Source organism: Mesoplodon mirus (genome assembly GCF_964341445.2).
Source record: "Mesoplodon mirus genome assembly, chromosome: 1".
Classification (NCBI taxonomy): Eukaryota; Metazoa; Chordata; class Mammalia; order Artiodactyla; family Ziphiidae; genus Mesoplodon; species Mesoplodon mirus.
This window is the reverse complement of record NC_138976.1, coordinates 172,826,376-172,851,597: the sequence shown is the minus strand read 5'-3', so window position 1 is coordinate 172,851,597 and position 25,222 is coordinate 172,826,376.

Below are 25,222 nucleotides of genomic sequence, written 5' to 3'. Positions count from 1 at the left end.
AAACTCTCACCTTTCCACTCAGGCCGACCTCTTACTTGAAGTGTGTGTGGAACCTGTCCTCACAGTACACCTCGCTGCACAGCTAACCATAGGTCTGGGCATCGTAGCTTCCTGCCAGGTGACCGAAGTTCGCAGGCAGATGTGTCCCAGGGACACATGCAAAGAGGCTCCTGCCCGGGCCACAGGCTGCCCACTGCCCCTGCCCCAGATCGGGGGCCGCCAATCAGCCCTGTCGGAGTCCCCTTCCTCTAGAGGGAGTATTGGACCAACACTTGTAGAAAATGGTGTCCTCGTGGGCAACTCATTGGAGGGACACAAATAAATCTTTGCCAACTTTCTGCTGAAGCTTACGAGCGTTCACACCTAAGCGTCTTACAAGGTCAGCTGTTTAGCTAAACATGAGCTCATGATCTAAATTTACACAATAATGAAGAAATCAGCTACGAGGGGAGACAATCAGTAAAGACTATCAATACCAGAATTAGATTTCCAAGGCCATCCATCAATTGTTGGAATAATCTGGTGCAAGGCAGAATATATACATAAAACTGGAACTGAAACAAGGAACAAGGATGTTTTCAAAGACTGGTAGGATCTCGAAAACATTTTTAAAGTACATGTCATTGATAAAGCTAAATACTCAAAGGTTGTGTAATACAACAGATTAAGCATTGAGAAGAGTGAAATTATGCTGTTTTGAAAACTATGGCAGGTGAGATTTTCTGCCTAATTATATAAGAAGATTTCTCTAAAATTACACATTATTTCAATGACTTATTGGCTGTGAAATAAGTTAAGGGTATTTCAAATGGCTTGTCTGCAAAGAAAGGTGAGATGTAGGGAATCACATAAAGTCGAGGGGAAAATAGGTCAATATATACATTGCTATATGGTGAACTAAACCTTAGGCCAGCAACAATGGAGAGGACCTGACCCTTAGAAACTTACAAGTAAGCTGGAATCTTCAAAAGTTCAAATCTTTATAAGTAAAATATTTATTAAAATGAATAACCAAGTGTTTTAATTGACATCAGAAGATCAAAACAATAAACCCCGAGAACATAGAAAAAAGATAAATAAAGATATGAGCAGAACTTAATACAACAGAAAACGTATAAAATTGAGGTGATTTAGTAAGTCCAAAGAATCTTCTTTGAAAAGATTGAAAAGACACACTTTGATTAAGGAAAACAAAAACATAAGTAAAGAATATACAGAAAGAATCAGGACAATGTTATAACAGAGAATATATGAAATGCCAGTAAATTTGAACATTTCTGTAAAGTGGACCATTTCCTAGCTCCTAAAGTTTACCAAACCTGACACAAGAGGAAATCATTTAAGGTCATCATGTCTGCCCTTGGCATTCTCGGAACGCCCTGGCCTCAGGATGCAGCCTCTGTAGTCCATGGTAACCTGCGGAGAGGGGGCGGGGCTGAGGTTGGTTGGAACTCTGGCCTCACTGAAGGAGTGGGTGTGGCCATCTCTGCTGTGACTGAACAAAGGGCAGGGGAGCAGGGGGCCCAGGGCAGGGCCCTCAGAGCATGGCAGGTCCAGTGGGGTGTCACAAGCATTTAGGCCCAGGCCAAAGTGCGCCTTCTTTGTCTGCACAGCTGCCCAAACTCTCACCTTTCCACTCAGGCTGACCTCTTACTTGAAGTGTGTGTGGAACCTGTCCTCACAGTACACCTTGCTGCACAGCTAACCATAGGTCTGGACATCGTAGCTTCCTGCCAGGTGACCGAAGTTCGCAGGCAGATGTGTCCCAGGGACACATGCAAAGAGGCTCCTGCCCGGGCCACAGGCTGCCCACGGCCCCTGCCCCAGATCGGGGGCCGCCAATCAGCCGTGTCGGAGTCCCCTTCCTCTAGAGGGAGTATTGGACCAACACTTGTAGAAAACGGTGTCCTCGTGGGCAACTCATTGGAGGGACACAAATAAATCTTTGCCGTCTTTCTGCGGAAGCTTACGAGCGTTCACAGCTAAGCGTCTTACAAGGTCAGCTGTTTAGCTAAACATGAGCTCATGATCTAAATTTACACAATAATGAAGAAATCAGCTACGAGGGGAGACACTCAGTAAAGACTATCAATACCAGAATTAGATTCCCAAGGCCATCCATCAATTGTTGGAATAATCAGGTGCAAGGCAGAATATATACATAAAACTGGAACTGAAACCAGGAACAAGGATGTTTTCAAAGACTGGTAGGATCTCTAAAACATTTTTAAAGTACATGTCATTGATAAAGCTAAATACTCAAAGGTTGTGTAATACAACAGATTAAGCTTTGAGAAGAGTGAAATTATGCTGTTTTGAAAACTATGGCAGGTGAGATTTTCTGCCTAATTATATAAGAAGATTTCTCTAAAAATACACATTATTTCAATGACTTATTGGCTGTGAAATAAGTTAAGGGTATTTCAAATGGCTTGTCTGCAAAGAAAGGTGAGATGTAGGGAATCACAGAAAGTCGAGGGGAAAATAGGTCAATATATACATTGCTATATGGTGAACTAGACCTTAGGCCAGCAACAATGGAGAGGACCTGACCCTTAGAAACTTACAAGTAAGCTGGAATCTTCAAAAGTTCAAATCTTTATAAGTGAAATATTTATTAAAATGAATAACCAAGTGTTTTAATTGACATCAGAAGATCAAAACAATAAACCCTGAGAACATAGAAAAAAGATAAATAAAGATATGAGCAGAACTTAATACAACAGAAAACGTATAAAATTGAGGTGATTTAGTAAGTCCAAAGAATCTTCTTTGAAAAGATTGAAAAGACACACTTTGATTAAGGAAAACAAAAACATAAGTATAGAATATACAGAAAGAATCAGGACAATGTTATAGCAGAGAATATATGAAATGCCAGTAAATTTGAACATTTCTGTAAAGTGGACCATTTCCTAGCTCCTAAAGTTTACCAAACCTGACACAAGAGGAAATCATTTAAGGTCATCATGTCTGCCCTTGGCATTCTCGGAACGCCCTGGCCTCAGGATGCAGCCTCTGTAGTCCATGGTAACCTGCGGAGAGGGGGCGGGGCTGAGGGTGGTTGGAACTCTGGCCTCACTGGAGGAGTGGGTGTGGCCATCTCTGCTGTGACTGAACAAAGGGCAGGGGAGCAGGGGGCCCAGGGCAGGGCCCTCAGAGCACGGCAGGTACAGTGGGCTGTCACAAGCATTTAGGCCCAGGCCAAAGTGCGCCTTCTTTGTCTGAACAGCTGCCCAAACTCTCACCTTTCCACTCAGGGTGACTTCTTACTTGAAGTGTGTGTGGAACCTGTCCTCACAGTACACCTCGCTGCACAGCTAACCATAGGTCTGGGCATCGTAGCTTCCTGCCAGGTGACCGAAGTTCGCAGGCAGATGTGTCCCAGGGACACATGCAAAGAGGCTCCTGCCCTGGCCACAGGCTGCCCACTGCCCCTGCCCCAGATCGGGGGCCACCAATCAGCCCTGTCGGAGTCCCCTTCCTCTAGAGGGAGTATTGGACCAACACTTGTAGAAAACGGTGTCCTCGTGGGCAACTCATTGGAGGGACACAAATAAATATTTGCCGTCTTTCTGCGGAAGCTTATGAGCGTTGACAGCTAAGCGTCTTACAAGGTCAGCTGTTTAGCTAAACATGAGCTCATGATCTAAATTTACACAATAATGAAGAAATCAGCTACGAGGGGAGACAATCAGTAAAGACTATCAATACCAGAATTAGATTCCCAAGGCCATCCATCAATTGTTGGAATAATCAGGTGCAAGGCAGAATATATACATAAAACTGGAACTGAAACAAGGAACAAGGATGTTTTCAAAGACTGGTAGGATCTCGAAAACATTTTTAAAGTACATGTCATTGATAAAGCTAAATACTCAAAGGTTGTGTAATACAACAGATTAAGCATTGAGAAGAGTGAAATTATGCTGTTTTGAAAACTATGGCAGGTGAGATTTTCTGCCTAATTATATAAGAAGATTTCTCTAAAAATACACATTATTTCAATGACTTATTGTCTGTGAACTAAGTTAAGGGTATTTCAAATGGCTTGTCTGCAAAGAAAGGTGAGATGTAGTGAATCACAGAAAGTCGAGGGGAAAATAGGTCAATATATACATTGCGATAGGGTGAACTAAACCTTAGGCCAGCAACAATGGAGAGGACCTGACCCTTAGAAACTTACAAGTAAGCTGGAATCTTCAAAAGTTCAAATCTTTATAAGTAAAATATTTATTAAAATGAATAACCAAGTGTTTTAATTGACATCAGAAGATCAAAACAATAAACCCTGAGAACATAGAAAAAAGATAAATAAAGATATGAGCAGAACTTAATACAACAGAAAACGTATAAAATTGAGGTGATTTAGTAAGTCCAAAGAATCTTCTTTGAAAAGATTGAAAAGACACACTTTGAATAAGGAAAACAAAAACATAAGTATAGAATATACAGAAAGAATCAGGACAATGTTATAGCAGAGAATATATGAAATGCCAGTAAATTTGAACATTTCTGTAAAGTGGACCATTTCCTAGCTCCTAAAGTTTACCAAACCTGACACAAGAGGAAATCATTTAAGGTCATCATGTCTGCCCTTGGCATTCTCGGAACGCCCTGGCCTCAGGATGCAGCCTCTGTAGTCCATGGTAACCTGCGGAGAGGGGGCGGGGATGAGGGTGGTTGGAACTCTGGCCTCACTGGAGGAGTGGGTGTGGCCATCTCTGCTGTGACTGAACAAAGGGCAGGGGAGCAGGGGGCCCAGGGCAGGGCCCTCAGAGCACGGCAGGTCCAGTGGGCTGTCACAAGCATTTAGGCCCAGGCCAAAGTGAGCCTTCTTTGTCTGAACAGCTGCCCAAACTCTCAACTTTGCACTCAGGGTGACCTCTTACTTGAAGTGTGTGTGGAACCTGTCCTCACAGTACACCTCGCTGCACAGCTAACCATAGGTCTGGGCATCGTAGCTTCCTGCCAGGTGACCGAAGTTCGCAGGCAGATGTGTCCCAGGGACACATGCAAAGAGGCTCCTGCCCGGGCCACAGGCTGCCCACTGCCCCTGCCCCAGATCGGGGGCCGCCAATCAGCCCTGTCGGAGTCCCCTTCCTCTAGAGGGAGTATTGGACCAACACTTGTAGAAAATGGTGTCCTCGTGGGCAACTCATTGGAGGGACACAAATAAATCTTTGCCGTCTTTCTGCGGAAGCTTACGATTGTTCACACGTAAGCGTCTTACAAGGTCAGCTGTTTAGCTAAACATGAGCTCATGATCTAAATTTACACAATAATGAAGAAATCAGCTACGAGGGGAGACAATCAGTAAAGACTATCAATACCAGAATTAGATTTCCAAGGCCATCCATCAATTGTTGGAATACTCAGGTGCAAGGCAGAATATATACATAAAACTGGAACTGAAACAAGGAACAAGGATGTTTTCAAAGACTGGTAGGATCTCGAAAACATTTTTAAAGTACATGTCATTGATAAAGCTAAATACTCAAAGGTTGTGTAATACAACAGATTAAGCATTGAGAAGAGTGAAATTATGCTGTTTTGAAAACTATGGCAGGTGAGATTTTCTGCCTAATTATATAAGAAGATTTCTCTAAAAATACACATTATTTCAATGACTTATTGGCTGTGAAATAAGTTAAGGGTATTTCAAATGGCTTGTCTGCAAAGAAAGGTGAGATGTAGGGAATCACAGAAAGTCGAGGGGAAAATAGGTCAATATATACATTGCTATATGGTGAACTAAACCTTAGGCCAGCAACAATGGAGAGGACCTGACCCTTAGAAACTTACAAGTAAGCTGGAATCTTCAAAAGTTCAAATCTTTATAAGTAAAATATTTATTAAAATGAATAACCAAGTGTTTTAATTGACATCAGAAGATCAAAACAATAAACCCCGAGAACATAGAAAAAAGATAAATAAAGATATGAGCAGAACTTAATACAACAGAAAACGTATAAAATTGAGGTGATTTAGTAAGTCCAAAGAATCTTCTTTGAAAAGATTGAAAAGACACACTTTGATTAAGGAAAACAAAAACATAAGTAAAGAATATACAGAAAGAATCAGGACAATGTTATAACAGAGAATATATGAAATGCCAGTAAATTTGAACATTTCTGTAAAGTGGACCATTTCCTAGCTCCTAAAGTTTACCAAACCTGACACAAGAGGAAATCATTTAAGGTCATCATGTCTGCCCTTGGCATTCTCGGAACGCCCTGGCCTCAGGATGCAGCCTCTGTAGTCCATGGTAACCTGCGGAGAGGGGGCGGGGCTGAGGTTGGTTGGAACTCTGGCCTCACTGAAGGAGTGGGTGTGGCCATCTCTGCTGTGACTGAACAAAGGGCAGGGGAGCAGGGGGCCCAGGGCAGGGCCCTCAGAGCATGGCAGGTCCAGTGGGGTGTCACAAGCATTTAGGCCCAGGCCAAAGTGCGCCTTCTTTGTCTGCACAGCTGCCCAAACTCTCACCGTTCCACTCAGGCTGACCTCTTACTTGAAGTGTGTGTGGAACCTGTCCTCACAGTACACGTCGCTGCACAGCTAACCATAGGTCTGGGCATCGTAGCTTCCTGCCAGGTGACCGAAGTTCGCAGGCAGATGTGTCCCAGGGACACATGCAAAGAGGCTCCTGCCCGGGCCACAGGCTGCCCACTGCCCCTGCCCCAGATCGGGGGCCGCCAATCAGCCCTGTCGGAGTCCCCTGCCTCTAGAGGGAGTATTGGACCAACACTTGTAGAAAACGGTGTCCTCATGGGCAACTCATTGGAGGGACACAAATAAATCTTTGCCGTCTTTCTGCGGAAGCTTACGATTGTTCACACGTAAGCGTCTTACAAGGTCAGCTGTTTAGCTAAACATGAGCTCATGATCTAAATTTACACAATAATGAAGAAATCAGCTACGAGGGGAGACAATCAGTAAAGACTATCAATACCAGAATTAGATTTCCAAGGCCATCCATCAATTGTTGGAATAATCAGGTGCAAGGCAGAATATATACATAAAACTGGAACTGAAACAAGGAACAAGGATGTTTTCAAAGACTGGTAGGATCTCGAAAACATTTTTAAAGTACATGTCATTGATAAAGCTAAATACTCAAAGGTTGTGTAATACAACAGATTAAGCATTGAGAAGAGTGAAATTATGCTGTTTTGAAAACTATGGCAGGTGAGATTTTCTGCCTAATTATATAAGAAGATTTCTCTAAAAATACACATTATTTCAATGACTTATTGGCTGTGAAATAAGTTAAGGGTATTTCAAATGGCTTGTCTGCAAAGAAAGGTGAGATGTAGGGAATCACAGAAAGTCGAGGGGAAAATAGGTCAATATATACATTGCTATATGGTGAACTAAACCTTAGGCCAGCAACAATGGAGAGGACCTGACCCTTAGAAACTTACAAGTAAGCAGGAATCTTCAAAAGTTCAAATCTTTATAAGTAAAATATTTATTAAAATGAATAACCAAGTGTTTTAATTGACATCAGAAGATCAAAACAATAAACCCCGAGAACATAGAAAAAAGATAAATAAAGATATGAGCAGAACTTAATACAACAGAAAACGTATAAAATTGAGGTGATTTAGTAAGTCCAAAGAATCTTCTTTGAAAAGATTGAAAAGACACACTTTGATTAAGGAAAACAAAAACATAAGTAAAGAATATACAGAAAGAATCAGGACAATGTTATAACAGAGAATATATGAAATGCCAGTAAATTTGAACATTTCTGTAAAGTGGACCATTTCCTAGCTCCTAAAGTTTACCAAACCTGACACAAGAGGGAATCATTTAACGTCATCATGTCTGCCCTTGGCATTCTCGGAACGCCCTGGCCTCAGGATGCAGCCTCTGTAGTCCATGGTAACCTGCGGAGAGGGGGCGGGGCTGAGGGTGTTTGGAACTCTGCCCTCACTGAAGGAGTGGGTGTGGCCATCTCTGCTGTGACTGAACAAAGGGCAGGGGAGCAGGGGGCCCAGGGCAGGGCCCTCAGAGCACGGCAGGTCCAGTGGGGTGTCACAAGCATTTAGGCCCAGGCCAAAGGGCGCCTTCTTTGTCTGCACAGCTGCCCAAACTCTCACCTTTCCACTCAGGCCGACCTCTTACTTGAAGTGTGTGTGGAACCTGTCCTCACAGTACACGTCGCTGCACAGCTAACCATAGGTCTGGGCATCGTAGCTTCCTGCCAGGTGACCGAAGTTCGCAGGCAGATGTGTCCCAGGGACACATGCAAAGAGGCTCCTGCCCTGGCCACAGGCTGCCCACTGCCCCTGCCCCAGATCGGGGGCCACCAATCAGCCCTGTCGGAGTCCCCTTCCTCTAGAGGGAGTATTGGACCAACACTTGTAGAAAACGGTGTCCTCGTGGGCAACTCATTGGAGGGACACAAATAAATCTTTGCCGTCTTTCTGCGGAAGCTTATGAGCGTTCACAGCTAAGCGTCTTACAAGGTCAGCTGTTTAGCTAAACATGAGCTCATGATCTAAATTTACACAATAATGAAGAAATCAGCTACGAGGGGAGACAATCAGTAAAGACTATCAATACCAGAATTAGATTCCCAAGGCCATCCATCAATTGTTGGAATAATCAGGTGCAAGGCAGAATATATACATAAAACTGGAACTGAAACAAGGAACAAGGATGTTTTCAAAGACTGGTAGGATCTCGAAAACATTTTTAAAGTACATGTCATTGATAAAGCTAAATACTCAAAGGTTGTGTAATACAACAGATTAAGCATTGAGAAGAGTGAAATTATGCTGTTTTGAAAACTATGGCAGGTGAGATTTTCTGCCTAATTATATAAGAAGATTTCTCTAAAAATACACATTATTTCAATGACTTATTGTCTGTGAACTAAGTTAAGGGTATTTCAAATGGCTTGTCTGCAAAGAAAGGTGAGATGTAGTGAATCACAGAAAGTCGAGGGGAAAATAGGTCAATATATACATTGCGATAGGGTGAACTAAACCTTAGGCCAGCAACTATGGGGAGGACCTGACCCTTAGAAACTTACAAGTAAGCTGGAATCTTCAAAAGTTCAAATCTTTATAAGTAAAATATTTATTAAAATGAATAACCAAGTGTTTTAATTGACATCAGAAGATCAAAACAATAAACCCTGAGAACATAGAAAAAAGATAAATAAAGATATGAGCAGAACTTAATACAACAGAAAACGTATAAAATTGAGGTGATTTAGTAAGTCCAAAGAATCTTCTTTGAAAAGATTGAAAAGACACACTTTGAATAAGGAAAACAAAAACATAAGTATAGAATATACAGAAAGAATCAGGACAATGTTATAGCAGAGAATATATGAAATGCCAGTAAATTTGAACATTTCTGTAAAGTGGACCATTTCCTAGCTCCTAAAGTTTACCAAACCTGACACAAGAGGAAATCATTTAAGGTCATCATGTCTGCCCTTGGCATTCTCGGAACGCCCTGGCCTCAGGATGCAGCCTCTGTAGTCCATGGTAACCTGCGGAGAGGGGGCGGGGATGAGGGTGGTTGGAACTCTGGCCTCACTGGAGGAGTGGGTGTGGCAATCTCTGCTGTGACTGAACAAAGGGCAGGGGAGCAGGGGGCCCAGGGCAGGGCCCTCAGAGCACGGCAGGTCCAGTGGGCTGTCACAAGCATTTAGGCCCAGGCCAAAGTGCGCCTTCTTTGTCTGAACAGCTGCCCAAACTCTCACCTTTGCACTCAGGGTGACCTCTTACTTGAAGTGTGTGTGGAACCTGTCCTCACAGTACACCTCGCTGCACAGCTAACCATAGGTCTGGGCATCGTAGCTTCCTGCCAGGTGACCGAAGTTCGCAGGCAGATGTGTCCCAGGGACACATGCAAAGAGGCTCCTGCCCGGGCCACAGGCTGCCCACTGCCCCTGCCCCAGATCGGGGGCCGCCAATCAGCCCTGTCGGAGTCCCCTTCCTCTAGAGGGAGTATTGGACCAACACTTGTAGAAAATGGTGTCCTCGTGGGCAACTCATTGGAGGGACACAAATAAATCTTTGCCGTCTTTCTGCGGAAGCTTACGATTGTTCACACGTAAGCGTCTTACAAGGTCAGCTGTTTAGCTAAACATGAGCTCATGATCTAAATTTACACAATAATGAAGAAATCAGCTACGAGGGGAGACAATCAGTAAAGACTATCAATACCAGAATTAGATTCCCAAGGCCATCCATCAATTGTTGGAATAATCAGGTGCAAGGCAGAATATATACATAAAACTGGAACTGAAACAAGGAACAAGGATGTTTTCAAAGACTGGTAGGATCTCGAAAACATTTTTAAAGTACATGTCATTGATAAAGCTAAATACTCAAAGGTTGTGTAATACAACAGATTAAGCATTGAGAAGAGTGAAATTATGCTGTTTTGAAAACTATGGCAGGTGAGATTTTCTGCCTAATTATATAAGAAGATTTCTCTAAAAATACACATTATTTCAATGACTTATTGGCTGTGAAATAAGTTAAGGGTATTTCAAATGGCTTGTCTGCAAAGAAAGGTGAGATGTAGGGAATCACATAAAGTCGAGGGGAAAATAGGTCAATATATACATTGCTATATGGTGAACTAAACCTTAGGCCAGCAACAATGGAGAGGACCTGACCCTTAGAAACTTACAAGTAAGCTGGAATCTTCAAAAGTTCAAATCTTTATAAGTAAAATATTTATTAAAATGAATAACCAAGTGTTTTAATTGACATCAGAAGATCAAAACAATAAACCCCGAGAACATAGAAAAAAGATAAATAAAGATATGAGCAGAACTTAATACAACAGAAAACGTATAAAATTGAGGTGATTTAGTAAGTCCAAAGAATCTTCTTTGAAAAGATTGAAAAGACACACTTTGATTAAGGAAAACAAAAACATAAGTAAAGAATATACAGAAAGAATGAGGACAATGTTATAACAGAGAATATATGAAATGCCAGTAAATTTGAACATTTCTGTAAAGTGGACCATTTCCTAGCTCCTAAAGTTTACCAAACCTGACACAAGAGGAAATCATTTAAGGTCATCATGTCTGCCCTTGGCATTCTCGGAACGCCCTGGCCTCAGGATGCAGCCTCTGTAGTCCATGGTAACCTGCGGAGAGGGGGCGGGGCTGAGGTTGGTTGGAACTCTGGCCTCACTGAAGGAGTGGGTGTGGCCATCTCTGCTGTGACTGAACAAAGGGCAGGGGAGCAGGGGGCCCAGGGCAGGGCCCTCAGAGCACGGCAGGTCCAGTGGGGTGTCACAAGCATTTAGGCCCAGGCCAAAGTGCGCCTTCTTTGTCTGCACAGCTGCCCAAACTCTCACCGTTCCACTCAGGCTGACCTCTTACTTGAAGTGTGTGTGGAACCTGTCCTCACAGTACACGTCGCTGCACAGCTAACCATAGGTCTGGGCATCGTAGCTTCCTGCCAGGTGACCGAAGTTCGCAGGCAGATGTGTCCCAGGGACACATGCAAAGAGGCTCCTGCCCGGGCCACAGGCTGCCCACTGCCCCTGCCCCAGATCGGGGGCCGCCAATCAGCCCTGTCGGAGTCCCCTGCCTCTAGAGGGAGTATTGGACCAACACTTGTAGAAAACGGTGTCCTCATGGGCAACTCATTGGAGGGACACAAATAAATCTTTGCCGTCTTTCTGCGGAAGCTTACGATTGTTCACACGTAAGCGTCTTACAAGGTCAGCTGTTTAGCTAAACATGAGCTCATGATCTAAATTTACACAATAATGAAGAAATCAGCTACGAGGGGAGACAATCAGTAAAGACTATCAATACCAGAATTAGATTTCCAAGGCCATCCATCAATTGTTGGAATAATCAGGTGCAAGGCAGAATATATACATAAAACTGGAACTGAAACAAGGAACAAGGATGTTTTCAAAGACTGGTAGGATCTCGAAAACATTTTTAAAGTACATGTCATTGATAAAGCTAAATACTCAAAGGTTGTGTAATACCACAGATTAAGCATTGAGAAGAGTGAAATTATGCTGTTTTGAAAACTATGGCAGGTGAGATTTTCTGCCTAATTATATAAGAAGATTTCTCTAAAAATACACATTATTTCAATGACTTATTGGCTGTGAAATAAGTTAAGGGTATTTCAAATGGCTTGTCTGCAAAGAAAGGTGAGATGTAGGGAATCACAGAAAGTCGAGGGGAAAATAGGTCAATATATACATTGCTATATGGTGAACTAAACCTTAGGCCAGCAACAATGGAGAGGACCTGACCCTTAGAAACTTACAAGTAAGCAGGAATCTTCAAAAGTTCAAATCTTTATAAGTAAAATATTTATTAAAATGAATAACCAAGTGTTTTAATTGACATCAGAAGATCAAAACAATAAACCCCGAGAACATAGAAAAAAGATAAATAAAGATATGAGCAGAACTTAATACAACAGAAAACGTATAAAATTGAGGTGATTTAGTAAGTCCAAAGAATCTTCTTTGAAAAGATTGAAAAGACACACTTTGATTAAGGAAAACAAAAACATAAGTAAAGAATATACAGAAAGAATCAGGACAATGTTATAACAGAGAATATATGAAATGCCAGTAAATTTGAACATTTCTGTAAAGTGGACCATTTCCTAGCTCCTAAAGTTTACCAAACCTGACACAAGAGGGAATCATTTAACGTCATCATGTCTGCCCTTGGCATTCTCGGAACGCCCTGGCCTCAGGATGCAGCCTCTGTAGTCCATGGTAACCTGCGGAGAGGGGGCGGGGCTGAGGGTGGTTGGAACTCTGCCCTCACTGAAGGAGTGGGTGTGGCCATCTCTGCTGTGACTGAACAAAGGGCAGGGGAGCAGGGGGCCCAGGGCAGGGCCCTCAGAGCACGGCAGGTCCAGTGGGGTGTCACAAGCATTTAGGCCCAGGCCAAAGGGCGCCTTCTTTGTCTGCACAGCTGCCCAAACTCTCACCTTTCCACTCAGGCCGACCTCTTACTTGAAGTGTGTGTGGAACCTGTCCTCACAGTACACCTCGCTGCACAGCTAACCATAGGTCTGGGCATCGTAGCTTCCTGCCAGGTGACCGAAGTTCGCAGGCAGATGTGTCCCAGGGACACATGCAAAGAGGCTCCTGCCCGGGCCACAGGCTGCCCACTGCCCCTGCCCCAGATCGGGGGCCACCAATCAGCCCTGTCGGAGTCCCCTTCCTCTAGAGGGAGTATTGGACCAACACTTGTAGAAAACGGTGTCCTCGTGGGCAACTCATTGGAGGGACACAAATAAATCTTTGCCGTCTTTCTGCGGAAGCTTACGAGCGTTCACACCTAAGCGTCTTACAAGGTCAGCTGTTTAGCTAAACATGAGCTCATGATCTAAATTTACACAATAATGAAGAAATCAGCTACGAGGGGAGACAATCAGTAAAGACTATCAATACCAGAATTAGATTCCCAAGGCCATCCATCAATTCTTGGAATAATCAGGTGCAAGGCAGAATATATACATAAAACTGGAACTGAAACCAGGAACAAGGATGTTTTCAAAGACTGGTAGGATCTCTAAAACATTTTTAAAGTACATGTCATTGATAAAGCTAAATACTCAAAGGTTGTGTAATACAACAGATTAAGCATTGAGAAGAGTGAAATTATGCTGTTTTGAAAACTATGGCAGGTGAGATTTTCTGCCTAATTATATAAGAAGATTTCTCTAAAAATACACATTATTTCAATGACTTATTGGCTGTGAAATAAGTTAAGGGTATTTCAAATGGCTTGTCTGCAAAGAAAGGTGAGATGTAGGGAATCACAGAAAGTCGAGGGGAAAATAGGTCAATATATACATTGCTATATGGTGAACTAGACCTTAGGCCAGCAACAATGGAGAGGACCTGACCCTTAGAAACTTACAAGTAAGCTGGAATCTTCAAAAGTTCAAATCTTTATAAGTGAAATATTTATTAAAATGAATAACCAAGTGTTTTAATTGACATCAGAAGATCAAAACAATAAACCCTGAGAACATAGAAAAAAGATAAATAAAGATATGAGCAGAACTTAATACAACAGAAAACGTATAAAATTGAGGTGATTTAGTAAGTCCAAAGAATCTTCTTTGAAAAGATTGAAAAGACACACTTTGGATAAGGAAAACAAAAACATAAGTATAGAATATACAGAAAGAATCAGGACAATGTTATAGCAGAGAATATATGAAATGCCAGTAAATTTGAACATTTCTGTAAAGTGGACCATTTCCTAGCTCCTAAAGTTTACCAAACCTGACACAAGAGGAAATCATTTAAGGTCATCATGTCTTCCCTTGGCATTCTCGGAACGCCCTGGCCTCAGGATGCAGCCTCTGTAGTCCATGGTAACCTGCGGAGAGGGGGCGGGGCTGAGGGTGGTTGGAACTCTGGCCTCACTGGAGGAGTGGGTGTGGCCATCTCTGCTGTGACTGAACAAAGGGCAGGGGAGCAGGGGGCCCAGGGCAGGGCCCTCAGAGCACGGCAGGTACAGTGGGCTGTCACAAGCATTTAGGCCCAGGCCAAAGTGCGCCTTCTTTGTCTGAACAGCTGCCCAAACTCTCACCTTTCCACTCAGGGTGACTTCTTACTTGAAGTGTGTGTGGAACCTGTCCTCACAGTACACCTCGCTGCACAGCTAACCATAGGTCTGGGCATCGTAGCTTCCTGCCAGGTGACCGAAGTTCGCAGGCAGATGTGTCCCAGGGACACATGCAAAGAGGCTCCTGACCGGGCCACAGGCTGCCCACTGCCCCTGCCCCAGATCGGGGTCCACCAATCAGCCCTGTCGGAGTCCCCTTCCTCTAGAGGGAGTATTGGACCAACACTTGTAGAAAACGGTGTCCTCGTGGGCAACTCATTGGAGGGTCACAAATAAATCTTTGCCGTCTTTCTGCGGAAGCTTACGAGCGTTCACACCTAATCGTCTTACAAGGTCAGCTGTTTAGCTAAACATGAGCTCATGATCTAAATTTACACAATAATGAAGAAATCAGGTACGAGAGGAGACAATCAGTAAAGACTATCAATACCAGAATTAGATTCTCAAGGCCATCCATCAATTGTTGGAATAATCAGGTGCAAGGCAGAATATATACATAAAACTGGAACTGAAACAAGGAACAAGGATGTTTTCAAAGACTGGTAGGATCTCGAAAACATTTTTAAAGTACATGTCATTGATAAAGCTAAATACTCAAAGGTTGTGTAATACAACAGATTAAGCATTGAGAAGAGTGAAATTATGCTGTTTTGAAAACTATGGCAGGTGAGATTTTCTGCCTAATTATATAAGAAGATTTCTCTAAAAATACACATTATTTCAATGACTTATTGGCTGTGAAATAAGTTAAGGGTATTTCAAATGGCTTGTCTGCAAAGAAAGGTGAGATGTAGGGAATCACATAAAGTCGAGGGGAAAATAGGTCAATATATACATTGCTATATGGTGAACTAAACCTTAGGCCAGCAACAATGGAGAGGACCTGACCCTTAGAAACTTACAAGTAAGCTGGAATCTTCAAAAGTTCAAATCTTTATAAGTAAAATATTTATTAAAATGAATAACCAAGTGTTTTAATTGACATCAGAAGATCAAAACAATAAACCCCGAGAACATAGAAAAAAGATAAATAAAGATATGAGCAGAACTTAATACAACAGAAAACGTATAAAATTGAGGTGATTTAGTAAGTCCAAAGAATCTTCTTTGAAAAGATTGAAAAGACACACTTTGATTAAGGAAAACAAAAACATAAGTAAAGAATATACAGAAAGAATGAGGACAATGTTATAACAGAGAATATATGAAATGCCAGTAAATTTGAACATTTCTGTAAAGTGGACCATTTCCTAGCTCCTAAAGTTTACCAAACCTGACACAAGAGGAAATCATTTAAGGTCATCATGTCTGCCCTTGGCATTCTCGGAACGCCCTGGCCTCAGGATGCAGCCTCTGTAGTCCATGGTAACCTGCGGAGAGGGGGCGGGGCTGAGGTTGGTTGGAACTCTGGCCTCACTGAAGGAGTGGGTGTGGCCATCTCTGCTGTGACTGAACAAAGGGCAGGGGAGCAGGGGGCCCAGGGCAGGGCCCTCAGAGCACGGCAGGTCCAGTGGGGTGTCACAAGCATTTAGGCCCAGGCCAAAGTGCGCCTTCTTTGTCTGCACAGCTGCCCAAACTCTCACCGTTCCACTCAGGCTGACCTCTTACTTGAAGTGTGTGTGGAACCTGTCCTCACAGTACACGTCGCTGCACAGCTAACCATAGGTCTGGGCATCGTAGCTTCCTGCCAGGTGACCGAAGTTCGCAGGCAGATGTGTCCCAGGGACACATGCAAAGAGGCTCCTGCCCGGGCCACAGGCTGCCCACTGCCCCTGCCCCAGATCGGGGGCCGCCAATCAGCCCTGTCGGAGTCCCCTGCCTCTAGAGGGAGTATTGGACCAACACTTGTAGAAAACGGTGTCCTCATGGGCAACTCATTGGAGGGACACAAATAAATCTTTGCCGTCTTTCTGCGGAAGCTTACGATTGTTCACACGTAAGCGTCTTACAAGGTCAGCTGTTTAGCTAAACATGAGCTCATGATCTAAATTTACACAATAATGAAGAAATCAGCTACGAGGGGAGACAATCAGTAAAGACTATCAATACCAGAATTAGATTTCCAAGGCCATCCATCAATTGTTGGAATAATCAGGTGCAAGGCAGAATATATACATAAAACTGGAACTGAAACAAGGAACAAGGATGTTTTCAAAGACTGGTAGGATCTCGAAAACATTTTTAAAGTACATGTCATTGATAAAGCTAAATACTCAAAGGTTGTGTAATACCACAGATTAAGCATTGAGAAGAGTGAAATTATGCTGTTTTGAAAACTATGGCAGGTGAGATTTTCTGCCTAATTATATAAGAAGATTTCTCTAAAAATACACATTATTTCAATGACTTATTGGCTGTGAAATAAGTTAAGGGTATTTCAAATGGCTTGTCTGCAAAGAAAGGTGAGATGTAGGGAATCACAGAAAGTCGAGGGGAAAATAGGTCAATATATACATTGCTATATGGTGAACTAAACCTTAGGCCAGCAACAATGGAGAGGACCTGACCCTTAGAAACTTACAAGTAAGCAGGAATCTTCAAAAGTTCAAATCTTTATAAGTAAAATATTTATTAAAATGAATAACCAAGTGTTTTAATTGACATCAGAAGATCAAAACAATAAACCCCGAGAACATAGAAAAAAGATAAATAAAGATATGAGCAGAACTTAATACAACAGAAAACGTATAAAATTGAGGTGATTTAGTAAGTCCAAAGAATCTTCTTTGAAAAGATTGAAAAGACACACTTTGATTAAGGAAAACAAAAACATAAGTAAAGAATATACAGAAAGAATCAGGACAATGTTATAACAGAGAATATATGAAATGCCAGTAAATTTGAACATTTCTGTAAAGTGGACCATTTCCTAGCTCCTAAAGTTTACCAAACCTGACACAAGAGGGAATCATTTAACGTCATCATGTCTGCCCTTGGCATTCTCGGAACGCCCTGGCCTCAGGATGCAGCCTCTGTAGTCCATGGTAACCTGCGGAGAGGGGGCGGGGCTGAGGGTGGTTGGAACTCTGCCCTCACTGAAGGAGTGGGTGTGGCCATCTCTGCTGTGACTGAACAAAGGGCAGGGGAGCAGGGGGCCCAGGGCAGGGCCCTCAGAGCACGGCAGGTCCAGTGGGGTGTCACAAGCATTTAGGCCCAGGCCAAAGGGCGCCTTCTTTGTCTGCACAGCTGCCCAAACTCTCACCTTTCCACTCAGGCCGACCTCTTACTTGAAGTGTGTGTGGAACCTGTCCTCACAGTACACCTCGCTGCACAGCTAACCATAGGTCTGGGCATCGTAGCTTCCTGCCAGGTGACCGAAGTTCGCAGGCAGATGTGTCCCAGGGACACATGCAAAGAGGCTCCTGCCCGGGCCACAGGCTGCCCACTGCCCCTGCCCCAGATCGGGGGCCACCAATCAGCCCTGTCGGAGTCCCCTTCCTCTAGAGGGAGTATTGGACCAACACTTGTAGAAAACGGTGTCCTCGTGGGCAACTCATTGGAGGGACACAAATAAATCTTTGCCGTCTTTCTGCGGAAGCTTACGAGCGTTCACACCTAAGCGTCTTACAAGGTCAGCTGTTTAGCTAAACATGAGCTCATGATCTAAATTTACACAATAATGAAGAAATCAGCTACGAGGGGAGACAATCAGTAAAGACTATCAATACCAGAATTAGATTCCCAAGGCCATCCATCAATTCTTGGAATAATCAGGTGCAAGGCAGAATATATACATAAAACTGGAACTGAAACCAGGAACAAGGATGTTTTCAAAGACTGGTAGGATCTCTAAAACATTTTTAAAGTACATGTCATTGATAAAGCTAAATACTCAAAGGTTGTGTAATACAACAGATTAAGCATTGAGAAGAGTGAAATTATGCTGTTTTGAAAACTATGGCAGGTGAGATTTTCTGCCTAATTATATAAGAAGATTTCTCTAAAAATACACATTATTTCAATGACTTATTGGCTGTGAAATAAGTTAAGGGTATTTCAAATGGCTTGTCTGCAAAGAAAGGTGAGATGTAGGGAATCACAGAAAGTCGAGGGGAAAATAGGTCAATATATACATTGCTATATGGTGAACTAGACCTTAGGCCAGCAACAATGGAGAGGACCTGACCCTTAGAAACTTACAAGTAAGCTGGAATCTTCAAAAGTTCAAATCTTTATAAGTGAAATATTTATTAAAATGAATAACCAAGTGTTTTAATTGACATCAGAAGATCAAAACAATAAACCCTGAGAACATAGAAAAAAGATAAATAAAGATATGAGCAGAACTTAATACAACAGAAAACGTATAAAATTGAGGTGATTTAGTAAGTCCAAAGAATCTTCTTTGAAAAGATTGAAAAGACACACTTTGGATAAGGAAAACAAAAACATAAGTATAGAATATACAGAAAGAATCAGGACAATGTTATAGCAGAGAATATATGAAATGCCAGTAAATTTGAACATTTCTGTAAAGTGGACCATTTCCTAGCTCCTAAAGTTTACCAAACCTGACACAAGAGGAAATCATTTAAGGTCATCATGTCTTCCCTTGGCATTCTCGGAACGCCCTGGCCTCAGGATGCAGCCTCTGTAGTCCATGGTAACCTGCGGAGAGGGGGCGGGGCTGAGGGTGGTTGGAACTCTGGCCTCACTGGAGGAGTGGGTGTGGCCATCTCTGCTGTGACTGAACAAAGGGCAGGGGAGCAGGGGGCCCAGGGCAGGGCCCTCAGAGCACGGCAGGTACAGTGGGCTGTCACAAGCATTTAGGCCCAGGCCAAAGTGCGCCTTCTTTGTCTGAACAGCTGCCCAAACTCTCACCTTTCCACTCAGGGTGACTTCTTACTTGAAGTGTGTGTGGAACCTGTCCTCACAGTACACCTCGCTGCACAGCTAACCATAGGTCTGGGCATCGTAGCTTCCTGCCAGGTGACCGAAGTTCGCAGGCAGATGTGTCCCAGGGACACATGCAAAGAGGCTCCTGACCGGGCCACAGGCTGCCCACTGCCCCTGCCCCAGATCGGGGTCCACCAATCAGCCCTGTCGGAGTCCCCTTCCTCTAGAGGGAGTATTGGACCAACACTTGTAGAAAACGGTGTCCTCGTGGGCAACTCATTGGAGGGTCACAAATAAATCTTTGCCGTCTTTCTGCGGAAGCTTACGAGCGTTCACACCTAATCGTCTTACAAGGTCAGCTGTTTAGCTAAACATGAGCTCATGATCTAAATTTACACAATAATGAAGAAATCAGGTACGAGAGGAGACAATCAGTAAAGACTATCAATACCAGAATTAGATTCTCAAGGCCATCCATCAAATGTTGGAATAATCAGGTGCAAGGCAGAATATATACATAAAACTGGAACTGAAACAAGGAACAAGGATGTTTTCAAAGACTGGTAGGATCTCGAAAACATTTTTAAAGTACATGTCATTGATAAAGCTAAATACTCAAAGGTTGTGTAATACAACAGATTAAGCATTGAGAAGAGTGAAATTATGCTGTTTTGAAAACTATGGCAGGTGAGATTTTCTGCCTAATTATATAAGATTATTTCTCTAAAAATACACATTATTTCAATGACTTATTGGCTGTGAACTAAGTTAAGGGTATTTCAAATGGCTTGTCTGCAAAGAAAGGTGAGATGTAGGGAATCACAGAAAGTCGAGGGGAAAATAGGTCAATATATACATTGCTATATGGTGAACTAGACCTTAGGCCAGCAACAATGGAGAGGACCTGACACTTAGAAACTTACAAGTAAGCTGGAATCTTCAAAAGTTCAAATCTTTATAAGTGAAATATTTATTAAAATGAATAACCAAGTGTTTTAATTGACATCAGAAGATCAAAACAATAAACCCTGAGACCATAGAAAAAAGATAAATAATGATATGAGCAGAACTTAATACAACAGAAAACGTATAAAATTGAGGTGATTTAGTAAGTCCAAAGAATCTTCTTTGAAAAGATTGAAAAGACACACTTTGATTAAGGAAAACAAAAACATAAGTAAAGAATATACAGAAAGAATCAGGACAATGTTATAACAGAGAATATATGAAATGCCAGTAAATTTGAACATTTCTGTAAAGTGGACCATTTCCTAGCTCCTAAAGTTTACCAAACCTGACACAAGAGGGAATCATTTAAGGTCATCATGTCTGCCCTTGGCATTCTCGGAACGCCCTGGCCTCAGGATGCAGCCTCTGTAGTCCATGGTAACCTGCGGAGAGGGGGCGGGGCTGAGGGTGGTTGGAACTCTGCCCTCACTGAAGGAGTGGGTGTGGCCATCCCTGCTGTGACTGAACAAAGGGCAGGGGAGCAGGGGGCCCAGGGCAGGGCCCTCAGAGCACGGCAGGTCCAGTGGGGTGTCACAAGCATTTAGGCCCAGGCCAAAGTGCGCCTTCTTTGTCTGCACAGCTGCCCAAACTCTCACCTTTCCACTCAGGCCGACCTCTTACTTGAAGTGTGTGTGGAACCTGTCCTCACAGTACACCTCGCTGCACAGCTAACCATAGGTCTGGGCATCGTAGCTTCCTGCCAGGTGACCGAAGTTCGCAGGCAGATGTGTCCCAGGGACACATGCAAAGAGGCTCCTGCCCGGGCCACAGGCTGCCCACTGCCCCTGCCCCAGATAGGGGGCCACCAATCAGCCCTGTCGGAGTCCCCTTCCTCTAGAGGGAGTATTGGACCAACACTTGCAGAAAACGGTGTCCTCGTGGGCAACTCATTGGAGGGACACAAATAAATCTTTGCCGTCTTTCTGCGGAAGCTTACGAGCGTTCACAGCTAAGCGTCCTACAAGGCCAGCTGTTTAGCTAAACATGAGCTCATGATCTAAATTTACACAATAATGAAGAAATCAGCTACGAGGGGAGACAATCAGTAAAGACTATCAATACCAGAATTAGATTCCCAAGGCCATCCATCAATTGTTGGAATAATCAGGTGCAAGGCAGAATATATACATAAAACTGGAACTGAAACAAGGAACAAGGATGTTTTCAAAGACTGGTAGGATCTCTAAAACATTTTTAAAGTACATGTCATTGATAAAGCTAAATACTCAAAGGTTGTGTAATACAACAGATTAAGCATTGAGAAGAGTGAAATTATGCTGTTTTGAAAACTATGGCAGGTGAGATTTTCTGCCTAATTATATAAGATGATTTCTCTAAAAATACACATTATTTCAATGACTTATTGGCTGTGAACTAAGTTAAGGGTATTTCAAATGGCTTGTCTGCAAAGAAAGGTGAGATGTAGGGAATCACAGAAAGTCGAGGGGAAAATAGGTCAATATATACATTGCGATAGGGTGAACTAAACCTTACGCCAGCAACAATGGAGAGGACCTGACCCTTAGAAACTTACAAGTAAGCTGGAATCTTCAAAAGTTCAAATCTTTATAAGTGAAATATTTATTAAAATGAATAACCAAGTGTTTTAATTGACATCAGAAGATCAAAACAATAAACCCTGAGAACATAGAAAAAAGATAAATAAAGATATGAGCAGAACTTAATACAACAGAAAACGTATAAAATTGAGGTGATTTAGTAAGTCCAAAGAATCTTCTTTGAAAAGATTGAAAAGACTCACTTTGATTAAGGAAAACAAAAACATAAGTAAAGAATATACAGAAAGAATCAGGACAATGTTATAGCAGAGAATATATGAAATGCCAGTAAATTTGAACATTTCTGTAAAGTGGACCATTTCCTAGCTCCTAAAGTTTACCAAACCTGACACAAGAGGAAATCATTTAAGGTCATCATGTCTGCCCTTGGCATTCTCGGAAAGCCCTGGCCTCAGGATGCAGCCTCTGTAGTCCATGGTAACCTGCGGAGAGGGGGCGGGGATGAGGGTGGTTGGAACTCTGGCCTCACTGGAGGAGTGGGTGTGGCCATCTCTGCTGTGACTGAACAAAGGGCAGGGGAGCAGGGGGCCCAGGGCAGGGCCCTCAGAGCACGGCAGGTCCAGTGGGCTGTCACAAGCATTTAGGCCCAGGCCAAAGTGCACCTTCTTTGTCTGAACAGCTGCCCAAACTCTCACCTTTGCACTCAGGGTGACCTCTTACTTGAAGTGTGTGGGGAACCTGTCCTCACAGTACACCTCGCTGCACAGCTAACCATAGGTCTGGGCATCGTAGCTTCCTGCCAGGTGACCGAAGTTCGCAGGCAGATGTGTCCCAGGGACACATGCAAAGAGGCTCCTGACCGGGCCACAGGCTGCCCACTGCCCCTGCCCCAGATCGGGGTCCACCAATCAGCCCTGTCGGAGTCCCCTTCCTCTAGAGGGAGTATTGGACCAACACTTGTAGAAAACGGTGTCCTCGTGGGCAACTCATTGGAGGGACACAAATAAATCTTTGCCGTCTTTCTGCGGAAGCTTACGAGCGTTCACACCTAAGCGTGTTACAAGGTCAGCTGTTTAGCTAAACATGAGCTCATGATCCAAATTTACACAATAATGAAGAAATCAGCTACGAGGGGAGACAATCAGTAAAGACTATCAATACCAGAATTAGATTCCCAAGGCCATCCATCAATTGTTGGAATAATCAGGTGCAAGGCAGAATATATACATAAAACTGGAACTGAAACAAGGAACAAGGATGTTTTCAAAGACTGGTAGGTTCTCGAAAACATTTTTAAAGTACATGTCATTGATAAAGCTAAATACTCAAAGGTTGTGTAATACAACAGATTAAGCTTTGAGAAGAGTGAAATTATGCTGTTTTGAAAACTATGGCAGGTGAGATTTTCTGCCTAATTATATATGAAGATTTCTCTAAAAAATACACATTATTTCCATGACTTTTTGGCTGTGAAATAAGTTAAGGGTATTTCAAATGGCTTGTCTGCAAAGAAAGGTGAGATGTAGGGAATCACAGAAAGTCGAGGGGAAAATAGGTCAATATATACATTGCTATATGGTGAACTAAACCTTAGGCCAGCAACAATGGAGAGGACCTGACCCTTAGAAACTTACAGGTAAGCTGGAATCTTCAAAAGTTCAAATCTTTATAAGTAAAATATTTATTAAAATGAATAACCAAGTGTTTTAATTGACATCAGAAGATCAAAACAATAAACCCCGAGAATATAGAAAAAAGATAAATAAAGATATGAGCAGAACTTAATACAACAGAAAACGTATAAAATTGAGGTGATTTAGTAAGTCCAAAGAATCTTCTTTGAAAAGATTGAAAAGACACACTTTGATTAAGGAAAACAAAAACATAAGCATAGAATATACAGAAAGAATCAGAACAATGTTATAGCAGAGAATATATGAAATGCCAGTAAATTTGAACATTTCTGTAAAGTGGACCATTTCCTAGCTCCTAAAGTTTACCAAACCTGACACAAGAGGAAATCATTTAAGGTCATCATGTCTGCCCTTGGCATTCTCGGAACGCCCTGGCCTCAGGATGCAGCCTCTGTAGTCCATGGTAACCTGCGGAGAGGGGGCGGGGCTGAGGTTGGTTGGAACTCTGGCCTCACTGAAGGAGTGGGTGTGGCCATCTCTGCTGTGACTGAACAAAGGGCAGGGGAGCAGGGGGCCCAGGGCAGGGCCCTCAGAGCACGGCAGGTCCAGTGGGGTGTCACAAGCATTTAGGCCCAGGCCAAAGTGCGCCTTCTTTGTCTGCACAGCTGCCCAAACTCTCACCGTTCCACTCAGGCTGACCTCTTACTTGAAGTGTGTGTGGAACCTGTCCTCACAGTACACGTCGCTGCACAGCTAACCATAGGTCTGGGCATCGTAGCTTCCTGCCAGGTGACCGAAGTTCGCAGGCAGATGTGTCCCAGGGACACATGCAAAGAGGCTCCTGCCCGGGCCACAGGCTGCCCACTGCCCCTGCCCCAGATCGGGGGCCGCCAATCAGCCCTGTCGGAGTCCCCTGCCTCTAGAGGGAGTATTGGACCAACACTTGTAGAAAACGGTGTCCTCATGGGCAACTCATTGGAGGGACACAAATAAATCTTTGCCGTCTTTCTGCGGAAGCTTACGATTGTTCACACGTAAGCGTCTTACAAGGTCAGCTGTTTAGCTAAACATGAGCTCATGATCTAAATTTACACAATAATGAAGAAATCAGCTACGAGGGGAGACAATCAGTAAAGACTATCAATACCAGAATTAGATTTCCAAGGCCATCCATCAATTGCTGGAATAATCAGGTGCAAGGCAGAATATATACATAAAACTGGAACTGAAACAAGGAACAAGGATGTTTTCAAAGACTGGTAGGATCTCGAAAACATTTTTAAAGTACATGTCATTGATAAAGCTAAATACTCAAAGGTTGTGTAATACCACAGATTAAGCATTGAGAAGAGTGAAATTATGCTGTTTTGAAAACTATGGCAGGTGAGATTTTCTGCCTAATTATATAAGAAGATTTCTCTAAAAATACACATTATTTCAATGACTTATTGGCTGTGAAATAAGTTAAGGGTATTTCAAATGGCTTGTCTGCAAAGAAAGGTGAGATGTAGGGAATCACAGAAAGTCGAGGGGAAAATAGGTCAATATATACATTGCTATATGGTGAACTAAACCTTAGGCCAGCAACAATGGAGAGGACCTGACCC